We start from the raw sequence: 13533 nt of genomic DNA on the forward strand, positions 1-13533 counted from the left end.
TCCGCGCCAGTAATGGGTCTCGGCGGGCGGGCGGCAAAGCCACGGTTCAGCTGGGACTCTGAGGCCGTTTCAGACTGCGCTTCTCCCGGAAGGTCTTCTTTCTGTTGCAACCAGCGAGGTCAAAGTTCATCAGAGCCCCCCCCCCCCCCCCCCGCCCCCATCCCATCAAGGTCACAGTTCATCTGAGCTCCTCCCACTCCATCAGCAGATGGTGACCGGACTGGCTGTGAGGAGCAGTGAGTATACGAGAGGGTCTACAAGACACGGTCGGACTGTGATCCCGGCCAGGAATTCTAGGAGAGAATTATCTTGAGGCTGGAAATTCTCACCAATGCAAGTAACCCCACAGACCTGATAGGCACCCGGGGGGCTGTAGTTAGGGAGCCGTGGGTACAACGAGAGTATAACACTCCGCAAATAAGCGCGAATCCCGCGCTGTCTGGATTTCTTGCCCCTAGAGACACGCCGCCCCCGAAGTCCTTCGGTGTGGTCGGTTCCTTACAGCTCCTTGGGCTTCCTTCCTTAGCATCCTGGTTTCTTTGGAGACATGCGAAACCAAAATGCCTTTATTTTGCAGTTTTACATCCTATTCTTCCGTTTTTTATGAAAAGACCTCCCGTGTTAGTTTCCTCTGGCCCAGACCATCCTTCACCCGTTCTCACCTCGCGCCCTTCCTGCACTAGAGGCTTCAACCCCCAGCCGTTGCTTCTGTGAGTGAGTGAAAGCTTCACCAGCGTCCGTCTCTGACTCAAGGTCACCGGATTCCCTGAGCACCGAACGGCACATCTGTCGGGTGATAACCACGACTCTACAGAAACACCATGAGTGGCACATTTGTGTTGGTTAATTGTATGGGTTACCTTGAATGGGCCCTGGGCGCCTGGATATGTGGCCACACATGATTCTGATGCATCTGTGAGGGAGTTTCTGGTCGAGACCAGAATTCGAATCGGAGGACTGAGTCGAGCAGAGAACTCCGGCTGAGGTGGGCCTCACCCAATCAGTTGAGGACTTGCACAGACAGAAAGGTGGAGAAGGGAGGGGGATTCTCACTCTTCCAACTCTTGGTTCATGGGCCTTCACATATGGACTGGGGTCTCGGAACCTGTAGCGCCAGCTCCCCTGGGTCACGGACCTTCCAGCCGTTTATCATCTTCCTGCTCTCCAGCTTGCAGGTGACAGACGGTGGTGGGGGGTGGGGCTCTGCATGCTCCGTGATGAGGGAGCCGGCGCCTTGTAATCTCTGTTACTCTGCTGGCTTCCTCTCTCAGGACTCTAATGTGGCACTCGCGCCCCTGTGGCATGGCTACTTTATATACACACCCACGGCGCAGCAGAGCCCGGGTGACCGAACCTGTGGCCTCTTCTCCCTTCCCCGCCTGAAAGTCAGCCGCGTCCAGATCAGGGAGCTTGTGCAGGCCAGGCGTGCCCTTGCCAGCATGCTGTCCGAGGCCGCGTGTGACGGCCAGCGTCCCCGCCGTCCCTCCATGCGCGCTCTCCCACCTGAGCGGGGGCTCTGGGCTCGGAGCGGCATCCCTGAGGGTTTCTGCTGCGGTCCCAGGCGGTCCCAGGCGGTCCCGGTCTGCCCAGCGTGACTGTCAGCAACTTGTGCTCGCCGACAGGGGTCGTGGCTCGCGTGGGCGGCAGCGGGCGTCCCGCGCTCAGACGGAGCTCTCATTTGCAGGCGGGTGGCCCGAAGGCGTTCTCCTCCTCCAACCCCGCCCGACTCCCTTGTGACGCGTTGGCCGCGTTTCCCACTTCCGGCGGGCACTGTGCCGGATTGCTGTAGACGCGTCTGAGTCCCTCTGCTCCAGACGCGGTGAGCGTCTCCCGTCAAATCTAGCATTCCCGGTGTTCATCGCCCCCGCGCTCGATCCCTTCCGCCTGGGGTTCCAACGGGAAGTCTGAGTCACGGGACTCACCTGCTTCCTCACGTGGTGACCTGGCGCCCTGCTTTCCCAGTGTGCCCCTGGCCGCTGTCGCGTCCGCACCCCTGCTCTCAGCCCGCCCGCGCCCTTCCCGGGTTTCGGCGCTGATCCCCCATCGGTCTGTCCTTCCAACGGTTGCCTGAGCTACTCTCCTCATGGGGTCCTGCAGGGTCCGGCAGGGAGGAGGGAGCACAGAGGCTCTTGGTCTCTGCTGGTCTGAACGTCTGGCGTGTGGCAGGGGCGGGGGGAGGTGAGAGTGTCAGGTGCCCGGTGGGCAGGAGAGGAGCCACCAGCCCCCAGGGCTCCGTTTCCCAAGCATGTGAGCTGGTGGTACCTCCAAGGGTCAGGGCCCCCCAGGACAGTGACAGTCTGCAGAGATCACCACACAGGGCTTCCAAGGGGATGGCGCTCATGGAAGGAAGGACTTTCATTCTTCAAGACGAATAGTCCTCTCCGAGCCCCGCCTCAGAGGCCCCCAGGGCAGCAGATGATGCCGCCCTGAACGTGAAGTTTGACACGGAGGCTGGACTCTATGCCGCCGTGAGTGACCGTGAGACCCTAGATGTCTCTCATGTGCGTGATGCTCTTTGAAGGACCTGACTGTGCCTCGTTAGTCATGGGTGTTCTGGTGGTTGTTGGAGGAGAGAGTGGCGAGGTCACTGCCCATCCCAGTCACCGCCCCATCCTTACGGTCTTTCCTGTGACAGGATTCCCTCCGGTGTTCACTGCCCACACCTCATGCTGGGCTGTCCCCACGTGTCTGCCTTTGCTCTGTGTTTGTCTCACCAGATGGACCACTAGCCCCGCGGGTGTGCAGGCTGCCTGCTCAGGGTGTCTGGGTCCCATCCCCCTACCAGCTGGGGGATCGGCCCCGTTGCCTGGCCTCCCCAGGTCTCCATTCCCTCATCTCTGAAATGCAGTCACCCCCTACGTCAGGGGTGTGGGTCAGATTTAAGTGAGATGTACGGGTGACACACACATCCTGACAAGGGACACGTGCCCAATACAGGTCAGCAGTGACTGGTTCAAACACGATGATGAAGTCAGAACAATCTAGGACGCAAGCAATTTCTTGATCTTACTAGGCTGTCAGGAGATGCTTGGTGACTCCTGCATTCCTCAAGTCAACTAGATCTAGCGTTTTTATTTTGTTTTCTTACATTATTTTTATTATTTAAGGTGCTGAAGCGAGTTCATTCGAGAGCAAGAAATGAGACATCACGGAAGCTCCTGGCAGGGCCCCCTGTCCTCCGCTGACTTTGTTAAGTCCGACTGTCAACAACAGTAATGTCTTCAATGCTGTTTGAAATTTGGCTAATTTCTCATCTCTTCTATGAGTTAGATATTCTAATAACCGAGAATAGAACACTGATTACATAAGCAGTTGTTTAGAGAGCAGGTCAAAGTGTTGGTATCTGAATTTGCAAGTCTAAATTTAATTATTTCCCTTTAGAAGGGAGCTCGTGGCTGATGTATGTAAATTTCCAAGCTAATAGCTCGTCTGTTCGTGCAGCATGCCCAAGGCTGACCTGAACCCATGGTACCCAAGTGGTTCTCTGCTGTTCTGATGAGTGGTCACCTATGATGCTCACACATGGTGGGGGCCTGAGGCAAGTGCTGTCCTGAAAAGTCTAGGCTCCTCAGACCCAGACTGGCATTCGTTGACTCCATTTGCTCAGTCAACAAAGGGTCATGGAGAACATACTATGCTCCAAAGCCTAGGACACCCCTGGAACAATCTAGAACAGTCTAGAACTTCCTTTCCTTTCCTTTCCTTTTTCTTTTTTTAAGCTTATTTATTTGTTTTGAGAAAAAGTGAGAGAGAGAACCCCAAGCAGGCTCCAAGCTGTCAGTGCACAGCCTGATGTGGGGCTCAAACTCATGAACCGTGAGATCACAACCTGAGCTGAAATCAAGAGTGGGACGCTTCACTGACTGAGCCACCTGGGCGCCCCTCTTGCTCTATTTTCTGTGCAGACTGTATCACATCTTCAGTGCTATTTGTCACGCCTGTTTAATTGGCCCTCTCTCCCGACTAGACGCAGAATCACATGGGTAGACGGTGTACCTGCTTTCACGATAAGACCCTGCAGTTTGCAGACCAACCCATTGGTCTGCAGGATGGGTGGGTGCTAGTCACACATCAGCGATGTCCTTTCCCCTGGCCACTGTTTTCCTTACACGGCGCCATTTCCCTCCTTGCTGACTGAACTCCAGTCGGTGTTCAGGCTCATCCAGCCCTGCTGCTGACGTCTCGGCCTCTTCACCCCCTTGTCGCTCACTAACGCTCAGTTGTGCCGCGCGGGTACTCTTAAGCCCCACCCCCACGTGTTCAGGGGCTCTGTGGTCCTGCTGGGAGGTGCATCAGCCCACACACGCCGTCACCGAGAAAGCCGGGGCACGGCCAACCGGGGAAGGCGTACCCATGTCCCAGATCAGGACCGTAAGTGACCCTTAGAGACGGAGTAGGTGGGTGCTGTCGCCAGGGTGTGCAGTTCAGGGTGGCCTGGCAGGGGCCCGTGCAGGCAGTCCACGGGGCCAGGCCCCACGCAGCCTGTCCCAGGAGGGACTTTCCCGTCTGGTTCCGGTTGGCCCTGATGCACGTGGAGGAAGAGGAGCCAGCGCTCAGCTGTTCAGGGAAGAGGAGAAAATTCTGGAAGAGCGAGGGCGGTGTGTGGCGGGCAGAGATGAGGAAGCCAAACAGAGGACGGCTTGACGCGGGCTCTGGGTGCTGCCCTGGCCCCAGGCCTCCCCTTCCTGCCAGAGGGAGCGAGCGGATCTCGTGTCGCGTGCGCGGGCACTTGAGGAGACCGCCTGGGAGGCCGTGCCTGCATCGGGCTCCGTCGGAGGGGAAGGCGTTCGCAGGGCGAGGCGCGCTGCCTTGTGAAGTACGAGCTTCTGATTACTTGTGCTGAACTGCAAGGCGAGTAGGAAGTGGTATGGTGGATGGATTTTCTATGAGACGGGCAACGTGTGTGTTGTTCTCTATTAGATTCCGTGAAAATCAATCTGCAACCTAGTTCAGCCTGGTAAAATTAGATCTAAAACTATTTAATTTTGTTTCAGGAGTGTTTTTCCCATCTGATGCCTAGCCTGAGGACACACAGTGATAAAATACCTTGAGTTATTACCAGCTCTGTGCGCCTCTGTCTGGGTGAGACTCACACAGTGTTATGTATTCGCTCCGTACCGCTGCTCCAGAGCCCGGGATAAAATGCAAGCCTTCCCCGTTACTGAGAGCCTCGTTTTTTACGCTCCTCTTTTGCATTCCACATGGTTCGGTAATAAGAAGTGGCAAATGGATGTTTTTAATTTGCCTGAGAGTGTGTTTTTGTGTGTTTGGGGTCAGACCGGCTAAATGGCTGAGCGCTCTGAGCGGGGAGCGTTTGGGGGCGGCCGCACTCTGGCCGGGCCGGCCCTTAAAGATGGGGGTGAGGGAGGATTTTGAGTTGCTGCTGCTTGGACCAGAATCTTCTCCACTTGGGGGCTCTGGTAAGAAGGGAACAATCAGAGGGTTCCAAGAACACCTCGTCAGGGCACCAAGCATGACAACAGACACCCGTGTTTGCCGATGCTAACGTTAAAACCAGTGTTACACTTTGCTAGGATCCCGTCCCTTCCCAGGGCCTCTGCGTCTCCCTGGCCTGCTCAGCTGACCCCGCTCTCCCAGTCACAGGCGGGAAGAGACCCCGGGATGCGAGGCGCCTGCGAGGGTTGGAGGGAAGCAGGCGTGGGGGCCAGCTGTGGGTGGACTTCCCAGTGAGGCATGGTGAGGCACACAGAGGCGTGAAAAGCAGGGACAAGTCACACCGTGCCCCGTGGAGCGTTGGGGCCTTGGCTCGAACGGGCGGGGCTGTGGGAGGCGCTACGGTGCCGGCTACATGGCAGTGACGCAGGGCTTGGTTTTACTCCCCATCCAGACAGACTTCAGTACCACACGTGGCCCCTCACTGCATCATCCCTGGTCTTTCAGAGGTGCTGTGGGGTGCAGCGTGGCCCTCTCGGCTTTCCTCTTCTCTGGTAGGAAAGTCAGGTGCAGGGCGGTGGGGTGAGTGACCACGAAGGTGGGCGTGTGGCTCCCACGGCCCCCGCCGCTCAGCTGTGTTGGTAAGACCAGGCTGAATTAAAGTACTCAGATGGGTTTGTCGTGGCCAAGAAGCATTTGCATAAGCAAATACACTTGAGGAATGCCGAGTTCTATGAAACTGAGCACATCTCTCTACCGAAGGGCTTCCGGGGGCTTATAATGCACAGTCTGCTAATGTGACTTGAAAATCTTCACAATGGAGTGGGCAAACAGCACTTCTCATGACCTTGGAGCGTGTTTTTCAGGAGCATCTCATGGAACTTCTGTTCCACGAGATGTGACTGGAGAAATGCTGACAGATGGGTCTCTGGAAGGCCTCGCCTGATGTCTCGGGCACAGCCCTGCGGGCATTTCCGACGTGGTGCAGTGGAAAATCTCCAGTCAGCTGTGGATCTCTGGGATACAGGCTGGGGGTGGGGGAGCCTGCCTGACTCTGTCTGACGCAAAAGTCCGTGCACGCGTGCAGAGGTCTGGCCTCGTCAGGGGTGTATCTAAGGTCTGATTTTTGAGTGGTTCGCTCATCGACAGTCACTCGGGGAGTATTTGTGAAAAGCCTACTGTGTGTAAGCACTGTCCTTGCACTGGGGGTCAGCAGAGAACAGGATAATGTCCTTCCTCTGCCCCCGGGACTCACACGCCGGCCTGTATAAGCTCAGAATGTATCTCCCTTAGCCCCTTGCACTGCAGATTCTGCCCCAAGGGTAAGTACCCACACACACCTGAAAAATTATTCTACCACCTTTGCGTCCAGCACATCTGACCATCGAGCGAAGTGTCATATCACCACTGGTGTCACGACACAGTATCGGCTTCTCTGTCCCCGTGTGAGAGAAGGACCTTGTCTGGGCCGCCACCCCCCGCCTGTTCTGATGACGTGGGAACCCCAGACCTGGGGCAGGGGGAATAATTGTGGGGCGTGGCTACTATCCTTGAAATTGTGATTTTTGGGTTTTTCGTCTTCTCTTTCAAAGTTTACTTATTTTGAGAGAGAGAGAGGGAGAGAGACAGAGAGCGTGGGGGAGAGAGAGGGAGAGAATCCCCAGCAGGCTCCTTGCTGTCAGCGCAGAGCCTGACTCGGGGCTTGAACCCACGAATGATGAGACCCTGACCTGAGCTGAAATCAAGAGTTGGATGCTTACCCAAAGAGCCACCCAGGTGCCCAGTGATTTTGTTTTAACAGGACTTTTTGCTGCCGCTGCCCCACGTTCACCTGCAGACCGTGCCTGCCGGAGTGAACAGGCTGGGACTGCTGACACGGGAAGCTGGTCTGAGAACCCAGAGCAGCACAGAATTGCAAGAGTCCCACACACACCCTCATCAGAGCCGCTGTCACACTGTCTGTCACAGAGGTGGCCTTGGGCCCGGCTCACGCGGCCCCTTGTGCGCTGGCTCACAGCTGTGTCACTGGGAACACTTGTGGGGTTGCTGACTCAGTGCTCACGGGGAGCAGTGTTTTACCCCCGCTGTCACGAGTAGGGGTGTGGTCATGCTCGGGGCTCAGAGAACCAGGGCACAGTCCTCTTCTCCAAAGCTTGGAAGCCCAGCTGGTCTGGGAGGAGGAGTACTTTTAGCCAAAGGGCTCATGCCCCGTCAGTGTCTCTTGATGACAAGTTCCCGAGTGCCCTACCTCTTGTTTAATTAAAACGTAAGGTTTGTCGCCCCAAAGGAGAGAACGGGAGGCAAATCCTTTCTTTGAACTGAGGAAAGTGTTTCCAAGAACTGCCTTTGAGGCTCGACCGTGCAGAGGGCCACCGCACGGAGGGGCTGTGTTTGAAGGGTTCGTGTGCAGAGAGCTCGGCTGGAGAGACTTCCTGGGGGCCTGTCAAGCTTCTGGGCTCACGCTTCTCAATGTGTCTCAGAGGCCCTGCCTGGCTGTGACGCGCATCAGCAGCGATAATGGGGGCCGTGCATCTGGGTCCCCGGGCGGGGAGCTGTCAGCCTGCCCTCGAGTGTCTGGCTGGCCAGGAGCTCTGCAAAATGGAGCCGCTCATTTGCTGGCTGTCACCGCTCTGCTGGCGTTCCACGGTGTCCCCAGTGCCCGCCGGGTCAGAGCGGGCCGGGCCGCAGAGAGCGCCGTGTGGGGGCACATGGGGAGCACTGAGTCCGGCCCCGATGCCCGTGCGTTTAGTGAAAACACATCCTGCCATAACTCACAATCCGTACGTCAGGTGCGCACAGGGCAGGGCTTGGGAGGCAGTAACGCAGGCACCTCCCAGGCGTTACTGTGGATCGCGGGGTCGCGGCTCTGGGGTCGAGACCGCCTTGCATCGCTTCACTGAAATCCGTGGACCCAAGACCCCAAAGGCAAAGCGATGAGTGGTTGTTCTGAAGTCCTTGAAATGAAAGCTGGAACGAGAGATGTTAGGGCCATCTTTCTGGATCTTTCTCGTCTCTCGGAAGTACCGGGCTTACTTTATTGCTTCTTTTACTTTAAACGGTTTAAGAATGTGGGGTTGTGTAAACAGCACAATGTTCTTCTCTTTTTGTCCAAATTAAATCTCGGTCTCAGAAGCTTCATAGGTAAGACTCCTGGCGTCGGGGCCGAGTAGGGGGTGCTGAGCCTGCACCCTGTCCCTTTAGTCCCTCGGGGAGCGCTCACACCCCTCCTGCTCAGAGCCTGGGGGTGCCCTGGGCACCGTAGGAGCTGAGGAGGCCAGGGGGGGAGCCCATGTCAGGATGCACACTGCACGATCCTCACACGCTCGGTCCCTGCGACAGGCTCGCATCAACAACAGCAAGTGTTTGCTGTGTGTGGACTGTGTCAGGGACACAGTGGAAAGAAAGCATCAGTGTTCATGCATTTCCTCAACTAGCGCCCATGACGGTCTTGAGACAGCTATCACCAGTAAGGAAACCGAGGCACGGAGGAAGTGCGCATTGGCTCACGTTCAGGCTGGCTGGCACGCAGGCCTGCGCGGAACAGCATGGACATCTGTGGCCAGGCTGCCGCGAGTCAGAGAATCTGGGGAGATGCACCGCCATGCACCCACAGCAGGCTGCCGCCTCCGAGAAGCCAGAGCGTTCACCCTCCTGCTTACAGACGTCGATGATAACTGTACTTTTCAAAACGGCCTGCCCTGATACGGGCACAGGCTTTTATCTGGATGAACAGACGGGTGTGGCCCAGAGCTGGGCGCCGGCCGGGTCTCAGGCCGATTGCCCAGCGAGTATCCCTGCCTTTGACATGTCAGCCCTCCTTCCGTGGCTGGAACACAGAGCTGGTGGACACATGTTGCCCTCAGGACACTGCGGCCCGACCAGCCTTCACTCAGACCCGCAGGTTCGAGCACAGCCACACGGACGGAGAAGGGAGCAGACAGCGGACGCGCCCTTGGCAGCTGAGGTGAGGACAGCAGAGGGCGATCGGAATTGACGGCGGCCATCTTCCAACGGGACCCCTTTCTTCTGAATCTGCACGGAGGAGATTCAGCCCCCCTGCACGGACTCTGTGACTTCCTGTAAGTAAACATGGCCTCGACTTCCCCCGTGGCTTCCCCCGTGGACTGAAGTGTCTTTCAAACTCTGGAGAAACTCTCGGACAGTTGACATGGCTGCTGGGAATGAAGGGCCATGTCCGGTGTTTCCGGGCTGCCAGGCGCAGAGCCAACACGCCTGGAAGGGTACCAGCTGCCAGCACCGCGGCTGGTGTCGCCGGTGTGTCTGAGCTTCAGTGGGAGCCACCCTGGGCGTGGTCCCGTGAACAGAGGATTCGGGAAGTGTGGTGGGAGGCTGTGGGGAGCCGTGCGGAATAGGGAGGGAGCCCACGCCCTGCGGAGAGGCCGCCCTGGAGGATCCCCAGACCTGCGAGCTGTGAGGCCCATCCTCCTTGCTGCTGTGGGCACCGCAGAGCCCTCGGGATTACGACCTCACCTTAAATTAAACGTGTTGTTTTACACCAGCACTTTCACAGCCCACTAAGTACGCTTACCGGCCCTGAGCCCCGCCAGGGGCCGGCCCACCCCCGACCCACTTGCACCAGCCTGGCGGGAAGGCCTCTCGCCCTCCGCACCTGCCCTGTCCCTCTGTCCTCTGCAGGTGCCCCCAGAAGGAGAGCCACTTCTGGACATCTAGGCAGAGTTCACGGCTATTTGTGAGGAGGCCGTGTGCGGCTGAGGGACCAGCCCCGCTCCGTAGCCCTGCCAGCACGGAAGGACGGAGCCGTCCTTGGGGCTGGGAAGGGGCAGGGGAGCCACCGAGCCCAAGTCCCCAAGGCCGAGGCCTGGCCTTCTGGTTGAACCACTGAAGTCCCGGCTGGCGCTGTCCTGCCCTCCTGCAGGGTGTTCACGGGGCCTGTGAGGAGTCAGTGTCCTAGTGGGGGTGCGCGCAGCCTCAATCCAGACCCCCCAAAATAACCAAGCGGGCGGCGGCCCGTCCCTTCCTTCACGGACAGATGTCAGGGTCAGTGCAGAACTAGGCCGTCGAATGCTCGTCTCCGGCCTGCAACCACCTGTCCTGCAGTTGAGTGATGGCGGGTAGGCGGGGCCATGGATGGGTTGCTGGTGGAGGATAGACAGGTGGATAGGCCCTGTACCTTGTCAGAGTTGTGGACTGTATCTGGGAATGTGGAGACCTGCCAGGTGAGAAGTCAGTCACTGTTTTTTTGGTGTGCTTGCTTATGTGTCAGAAAATGATAGTATGATTGGATTTCTCCATTTCATCAAGTTGGCTTTGTGCATATCAGCTAACTGCCTTAATATAATGGATTAGCTGTTTATTTAAAATTAAAAGTAATAGGGGCGCCTGGGTGGCTCAGTTGGTTAAGCGTCCAACCTTGGATCAGGTCGTGATCTCACGGTTCGTGGGTTCGAGCCCCACACTGGGCTCTGTGCTGACAGCTGGGAGCCTGGAGCCTGCTTCGGATTCTGCGTCTTCCTCTCTCTCTGCCCCTCCCCTGCTCGTGCTCTGTCTCTCTCACTCAAAAAATAAATATATGTTAAAAAATTGTTTAAATTAAAGGTAATACTATAGTTTCTAGTAAGGATAAAACTCAAGTAGGAGGTTATTTGCTTGATTCAGTTGACCAAAGGGTCAAAAGAAAGTAATTGTCAGTTTGGTGAAGAGTCATGTCTTTCCCAAATGCCACCTCTTCCAGGCAGCCTTCCTGATCAAAGTAAAGCAGTGGCACCTCTTCTGTGAACGTTGTTGGAGCTCATATTATGGTGGCTGGTGCAGGCTATTGTGGTGACGAGGACCCGGATGGAAGTCCCGGTTCTGTCACTTGTCACATGTGTGGTCACAACCGTCACTTGTCACATGTGTGGTCACAACCTACACAGCGACTGGCCCTGGCCCTCCATCCCTGCTCTCCAAAACAGGCAGGAGCGATAGGGCTGAACTCGAGAGCTGTCTCGAGCAGGTGGGATTAGCAGTCTGGGAAGGTCTAATACCGACTGTCGTTCGGGCAGATCTCGTTTTCCTGCTGCAAGTTCTGAGACACGGCAGCCCGCGGGACACACACGCGTTCCTATGTGCACACAGAACACACACACAGGCATGGACACGTGCGTGTACACGCAGAGGTAAGTTGATATACACACGTTTGCACGTAAGATAGTGTTTGCTGAGCAGAAGGTCCTGGAACCACTTACTGCACATGTGAGCTACCGAGCGTCACACTGAGAGCAGCTGGAGGTGAAATCGTTGGGGCCCAGCGGGCATGTGCACATGGCCGTGTTTGCAGAGCGGACGGCCACCATTTCACTGACTTACTCCACGGGCCCGAGTTTTCCAGAGCGCCGGAGGCGGGGTGGGGCGGGCAGGCCCAGAGGGGCGAGCACCAGCTGGCAAGTATCGGCCCGTCCTATGGGGGCCACATCCTGTGGGTGTCCCTCTGCTCGCCCGTGTCCCCTCTTTATTTAGCACCAGCCCTGGAGGCCTGAGCCCACTGGCCATGCGGTGTTTACTAGGACAGTCCTGCCGGGAGCCGCCCTTCTCTTTCAGGCTGCCTGGAGGTCCTGCCTCCTTATGGTCAGCCACCCAACCAGGCCCGGAGGGTGGTGTCGAGGGAGAGGGTGGGGCTGTGATGTCCAGGCTGGGGTGAGGAAGTGTGTAGACAGGGATGTGCGGTGTGGACTAGGGCCAGGAAGACTCTGCATTTGTTGTGAGATTTCCAGGCGCTCTGCTACGTGTTCGCACCGTTATCTTATTGTCCCTAAAGTGATGAAGGGCAGATACTCTTAAGAGTCTTCCCGTGATGCCTGAGGTGCTAGGGAGATGTGCTACCAATGGTCACCTCATCGAGATGTCAACGAAACAACTGAAACCACGTGGAAAGAAGGGAAATTGCGCTCAACAGCAACTCTCTGAGGCATCTACCGCCTTGAGTGCGTTAGTTCTGCATGGTGCTCCGCGTAGACTCGAGAATGTTAGTCCGGGGCTGCAAGAGCAGCTGTCGAACGGCACACGGGTCCGAATTGTGTCCTCCCCAGTGCCCAGCTGGTTGTAGGTTGAACAATGTTGATGGAATGGTTTTTACAAAGTGCAACAGCATTCCAAATTCCTGTAAGTGTATCGAGCCTTCCAAATAAATACGTTTATATAAAAATATATGGATAAATGTATGTGTATAAACATATCGAGTTTCCAGAAACACTGAAAAAGCCAACGGGATGCCAGCATTGTCAAATGATGCATTATTTCGGTTGTTTTATTTTCTAGTACTGTTTGGACACTCTGGGGGAGGAAGATCCACTCCTCAATTTTTGCGAATTTTCTAGGAAATTCCCCTTTTCTATTGCATGTGTTACACACCATGAACCAGTTATGTGTGACCCGTGGCTTTTTGATAAGTGCAGCTGCAGAGCCTAGGGAAGAGAAAGATTCACCTCGAACACAGCGTCTCGAGCAAATAATGAGTTAATGGGCATGTAGACAAAGTTGGCTTTAAGAAAATAAGACAGAAGCAGGGGTTTATACACACACAGAAACGTCAGGTGACACCACATCTCAGGTGTGTACGGATCTCCTCTCCATTTAATACACAATTCTAATTTAGAACTCAGCGCGGGAAAGCGGAGCCTCATCACGATGCACTTAGGAGAAAATCAAGGGGAAATCAATGCAAGGGGTTTATCTCGCCTCTCAGCAGAGTGGGTGAGTTCAAGGGAAACCAGGAGCCCCTGTGGAGGGTACGGCTTCTGCAGACGGTGAGTCCCGAAGGCTGCAGGTGCATGAAGGGTGACGGAGGGATGCTGCTGGTGGCATAGGGGTTTGTCCCTCATGTCTGTCTACACAGCTCTTGTTATATAACCGAGTGAGTTATACTGCCCAGGGTTAGTGCTCAGATAATCTGCTGAAGATCCTGGGTTCCCTTTTATCACACGGATCTAAGTGCTAACTAAGTGCTTGTTAGCTTTTCACATTATGTTGGAGGGATTTATTAGCTCTTCTGAATCTGGGTTTGTGCTTTAAGAGTCTTTAAAGATGAATCAAAGTGATTCCGTTCTGCAAGTTTTGGATTAGAAATCAGTGTCTCTCTGGATATCATCCAAGTGTAAAATGTAGCACAAATTGCCTTTA

The 13533-nt window shown here is 55.9% G+C and overlaps 1 protein-coding gene and 1 long non-coding RNA gene across 3 annotated transcripts in view; one reads left to right on the forward strand and one right to left on the reverse strand.

The window, feature by feature from the left end:
* ADARB2 (adenosine deaminase RNA specific B2 (inactive)) overlaps nucleotides 1-13533 on the reverse strand; it is a 419952-nt gene that overhangs the window by 146535 nt on the left and 259884 nt on the right. The gene's annotated exons all lie outside the window — the stretch shown is intronic.
* On the forward strand, nucleotides 1826-5218 carry LOC122223801. 2 transcript variants are annotated; one of them, XR_006204485.1, is made up of 3 exons: nucleotides 1826-2046; nucleotides 3108-3189; nucleotides 4995-5218. It is a non-coding gene; the product is annotated as an uncharacterized LOC122223801 (long non-coding RNA). The 2 variants fall into 2 exon arrangements; XR_006204484.1 differs by lacking the exon at nucleotides 4995-5218 and having other exon boundaries at nucleotides 3108-3237.

Source organism: Panthera leo, chromosome B4 (genome assembly GCF_018350215.1).
Source record: "Panthera leo isolate Ple1 chromosome B4, P.leo_Ple1_pat1.1, whole genome shotgun sequence".
NCBI lineage: Eukaryota > Metazoa > Chordata > Mammalia > Carnivora > Felidae > Panthera > Panthera leo.